We start from the raw sequence: 5432 nt of genomic DNA on the forward strand, positions 1-5432 counted from the left end.
AACAATGAATGGTCGATCTCCCAAGAGATTGACCCTAAAGTTAGCCAGTTCGTATTTCGTGGCAAGGATTCCTTGTCATGCAATGGATAGTTGCATTCAGCTGGTTAAAGATGATGCGATTGATAACAGACGACACGCTCTGCGCCGTCGCTGTCATATTGCATTAACGGAATCCGATTGCAAAATCGCTAGCGTCACAGACCACATGAAATGGTCGGTCTTGATCCGCAATCACCAGGATTGGCGATTGCATCAAGCTTTGCTTGATTACCTTAAGACACGCTGACAATCAGCGCTCCATGACCACCGTACAATCTTCTCCGACGTAATTACATAAGTACTTGTGCAGTTACGCCGCTAAGCCGAGGAACTTTCGAAGTTCCTTTACATCGACTGGCACAGGCCAATCGGGGATCGCTTTTGATCTTTTCCGGATCCGACCGTACACCGTGTTTACCCATGACGCACCCATAAAGTGGTATAATTTGTGTGCAACCTATGCGTACGCATAAGTGTAAGAACTTTTCGGACGTGGATCCGATGTACTTTAACGCCCGACTTTTCGTTCATGGCTCTGCTCTGAACTAAAACACATCAAAATAACTCGGTGCGAAATCCCGCACTGATCTCAACAGATTGATTAAACATTTATTAAATGTCGCAGGGGTCCCTGTGTCGCCACTCCTATAACATTCCGCTTGGGGTACTTACTGCTGTAAATAGGATATCCTGTTCACGCATGAGGATCTAATAGAATCCATTTATTAGATTCATTTACGAAAATAAAATATTCTTTGACATACCATAATTTGTTACGCCATTTCGTGGTATCCGCGTTTGAGCCGGTACCGTTGCAGCGTTCAATTTATTGAACGCATGCACAGTCCGCCATCCTCCTGTTGTTTTACCCACTCAGAAGGTCGGAGAGCTACGCTGGGAAGTTGACTTCCTCACATGGCCCGCTGCTAAGTGATCGGCAAAGAATTTGTCGATCGCTAATAGTTGCTCATGAGGCAATGGCCTGCTTCATTAGATAGTAAATCGAACTTGAAATCAGGTCGATTTCGTGTCGAGTCCCTAGGCAACTCGCACGGACGGTTTCAGGGAATACAGCCGGGAATTCGATTAAATCCTTAAATAAAGGATTTGCCTTCAAAGACGCCTAGGATTGGGACGTAAAACGTATCAATCGAGTGCATCGATGAGCTGCTAAGAATTCGTTTGTTCTAGGAAAATACTATCACCGACCAACTATCAGCCACGTAGTTATCATCCTGACAAGTACGCAGATCTGCTTGACTTTGCCACTGCGCAGATCACGCAAGAACCGTTTCGGTTCAAGCGTTGGCAAAGTGAGTTATCTCCAAAGTTAACTTCGGAGGGGCTATCAAAACAAGCGTATAAGCGCCTACACGTGACCAAGTGTTTAATACGACATTTATTCTTTTTCTCTGGAACTTATTTCCAAAGGTACCTAAAAACCTTTGACCACAGGTTTCTGGGTACTTATTCCCACAAATTTTATTTCAAAGTAACCTCCCAGACTGCCTCTAGCTCTGATTGCGCAACCACTGCGAGATCCTCTGCGATCGACTCTTTAGTTAATCTAGGACTTTCCAATGCCTCTTACAGAGAGGCCTTTTAATTTATTTTTTTAGATGTTGCTTTCCAACAAGCATCCTTTTTCGTACCACTTAACGTATTCGAGTGGTCGAACTTCAACGCTGCCTGAGTTTACAACATAAAAAAATAAAAATATTATCAGCGCCGTCGTCACTATGTCCACGTCACATGGTGGACCTTCGGCGCTGCCGGTGCTTGTGCACAGCCGTCGGGGTCTAACTCCACAATGTAGTTAGTATTCACACTGAGGTCTTGTGCAGTAGTGGAAACGACAACCCACGAGTGAGGCCATCGCAATCACTCGCAGGACATCCACACGCTTGTGGACGCTCCAAGACGACCATCAGTTGGCCATCTGATTATCGAGAGACAAGCATCGTCACGGCTTGATGCTGTCGATTTATGCATGGCTCGTACTTTCGTAGCCATGTAAATCCAAGGATGACAGATTTTATCATCTAAATCCAGAACGATGAAATCATCATCGTGCTGTTTATCCTTTAACGTGTATCGGATACGAACTACACTTTTCTTTACTGTTACAGATGCGCCTTTTGCTAGGCGCACTGTCATCTTCGTTTTCGTGCTCAACGATCTTGAGCCAGCAATCGCGAAGCGATTGGCGTCGAATAAAATTGTTCGACACCCCGTAATCGACTAGGGACTTAAGTGGCAAATTATTTGCTAGCATTAATTTTAGTGATGAGGTTAAACTAATCCCCTGGGGCAGTTCCACACAATTTTTTGTGTGAGGAGTAACTTTTGTCGAAAGGCCTGCAAATTCTTTCGACGCTGCTGGATTAGTAGGGCGCACCGCACCTACTGACCGCGACCTTTTTTCGACGATCCGCCTCGCCTTTGCGATTTCGCAATAGCGTCAGATCCGTATCCTTTGCTGTTTCTAGCAGGAGATCGATCGTTTGCTCAGTGTTTATAGGCACTGGGCGTGGGGCACTACACTCATAGGGGAACCGGTATCATTTTTGCAATCGTTTTGTGACCTGAAGAGTGAGGTTTCTCGCTCCCTACGTACGAAAGGTCCATAGGTTTTGGACCTCCGTTTTCTTGTTGTCTCGGAGAACGATAAGAACGAAAGCCTGTTAAGACTGAAGTCCTCCTGTTCCGCTATAGAGATCGCTTAAACGGCGACTCTAGTTCAAGCCGGAACAGGTGAGTCTTAACAGGACCGTCTGCAAGACCTCTAATAAACACAGTTACTTGTATTTGATCATTAATTGGATGAATTTACGATGCACCTGACTAGGTATCGTGTATGCTGGGTATAGATATGAAGGTCACGCTTGCCCTGCTTCAGATCCAGGAGCTCGGCTCGAGCCCTGAATTCGGCACGTGTCGGCTCGAAGTTTTGTCTGAGCCGGGTATTTAAGACATCATACAATCAAAAAGCTAATGGGTCGTGAAGCTTGAGCCCCAACGCCCAAGATTTGGTACGTCCGGCTAAGTTGGACACGCTCAATTTGACTTTCGTCGCATCATCATTGATGCGGCGAGCTCCAATGGTGTCGTCTAATTGGACGAGCCATCTTTAATGGAAGTAGAGATTGATTACTTTAAGGTTTCAGGTCGACGCGGAAGCGTCGTCCCGCTAGAAGCTTGTAAATGCTGCTGTCTTAACAATTCTAATTGCTCAGCACCCTGTTCTCTCAAACACCTCCGCGTCTTGAGAGCCTTGCTGGTAATGCAAGAGTACTTTTTCTCGGGCTCCGTCGAATTCGTGTTGTATGAACTCGGCTATGGCCGCATGTTGCTCATCTGTGTTCAGAATGTACAGCACGGCGCCAACGGATGGCCTGCCTATGATCGAACTCATGCATTCGATCGCTCTCTGTCAAAGTCATGAACCTTTTTCGCGTTGCGTTATAGCCTTCTTGAGGGGCCATGTCCATGTTGTATAGAACGTGCGTAGGCAATTTAGCGGACTTTGAAGTGCTACCAGGTGAAACGGGACACCCTTTGCTAGTTCTGACAGCAGTACTAGTCAACCTACACTGATTACAGCGAAGGATGAACGCCTCGACTACTTCGCGTAAACGACGTGCAGAGGAATTCTACAGGTAGCCAAGTCCTAGCTACTAAAGGTTACCCCTTAGTCTTTAGAATAGGGGAAACTAACACCGTATTAATATTTTTATTTCCTACGTAACGAGCTTTATCTCTACTACTGACTATTTTATATAAATAACAAACTATGTATTATGGAATGCTGATTGTCAGCGTTCTTTTGAAGGTATCAAGCAAAGCTTGATGCAATCACCCATCTTGGCGATTGCAGATCAAGACAGACCATTTCATGTGGTCTGTGACGCCAGCGATTTTGCAACCGGCTGTGCGTTAATGCAATACGATACAGACGGCGCGGAGCGCGTCGTCTGTTTCCAATCGCGTCAGATGCAACCAGCTAAACGCATTTATTTAGTGCATGACAAGGAACTCCTTGCCAAGAAATATTCATTGGCTAAATTTAGGGTCTACCTCCGAGGAGATAGACCGTTCATCGTATATACGGACCATGCGTCATTACGCACGGCCGTCAATAGCCCACACCTCTCGCAAAGAATGGCGAGGTGGCTATCCTTCTTCGCGGAGTATGATTTCTCCATGGAATATAAAGCAGGACGAATTAATGTCGTCGCTGATGTGTTATCACGCCGACCCGATTCCGAGTCAGCAGTGCACTACAACAGTAGAATTAATCCCACTGTTGCAACACTCACTGCAAGTGTTCCGTCATCAACCTAAGTTGATGACATAACGAAAGCCTACACAGAAGATAAGGATCTTCTATGTTTAATGGATCATCTAATGAATCCATCCAATAAATCTTATAAAGATTTACCAGCTTTATATCGATCGTCATCCGATCGATACACAACACGCAACGGCTTCTTCTATTACACAGCCGTTGCCGGCGACACTCCACGTGTCGTCGTCCCAACTCAAAATGATTTGCGCTTGCGCATCATGTATGAGTATCACGATGTACCAACAAAGTGGGCATCGTGGACGTGAGAAGACTTACCTCACTGTAAATCGCGACTTTTACTGGCCCCGTCAGTATCGGTTCGTCCGCAAGTACATTCGTGCTTGCGGGATATGTCAACGGGTGAAGCCTAACCCTTCATCCCGTGCGCCTCTTCAACATCTACCACTTCCGGCAGAGTGTTGGCAGTCCGTATCTATAGACTTCATTTCGGATTTTCCGAAGACGATCACAAAAAGAATGGAATCCTTGTTTTTGTAGACAGATTCAGCAATGCTGCAGTACCAGAGTCGATCGCGGCCTCGAAGAGATACTTCGAGGTTACGTCCAATCCTATCCGAATTGGAGCGAGTTTTTTTTTACCGGTGGTCGAATTCGCACTCAATAATTCGGTGCATGTGTCCATAACGCATACACCGGTCTTCGTGAATGGCTTACGCCATCCTCGCATACCCACCCAATTAAAGGGATCTCTCGTTAAGGGGGTGGACTCGCACGAGCAAAACAATTTCTGGCTCATGCTCATCACGCGTCGAAGTTAACAACGACGCGAGTGATATCGATGTCGAAGATATCGACATCGAAGATGAGAAAGATCTCATGGCAGTACGCACAAAGCTTACTGAAAAAGACAAAACAAATGAGTCAGCAGAAGAATTTTCTGCTAATTCGAGAATCAATAATCCGTTTCGTTCAGGATTCCATTGCTAACGCAGTGGACCGTCAGAAACGGAATGCAGACAAACATGGAAGAGCAAATGTTCATTCATTTAAAATTAATGATCTAGTGCTACTCTCTACGGTAAAC

Source organism: Bremia lactucae, linkage group LG9, assembly GCF_004359215.1.
Source record: "Bremia lactucae strain SF5 linkage group LG9, whole genome shotgun sequence".
Taxonomy (NCBI): Eukaryota; Oomycota; class Peronosporomycetes; order Peronosporales; family Peronosporaceae; genus Bremia; species Bremia lactucae.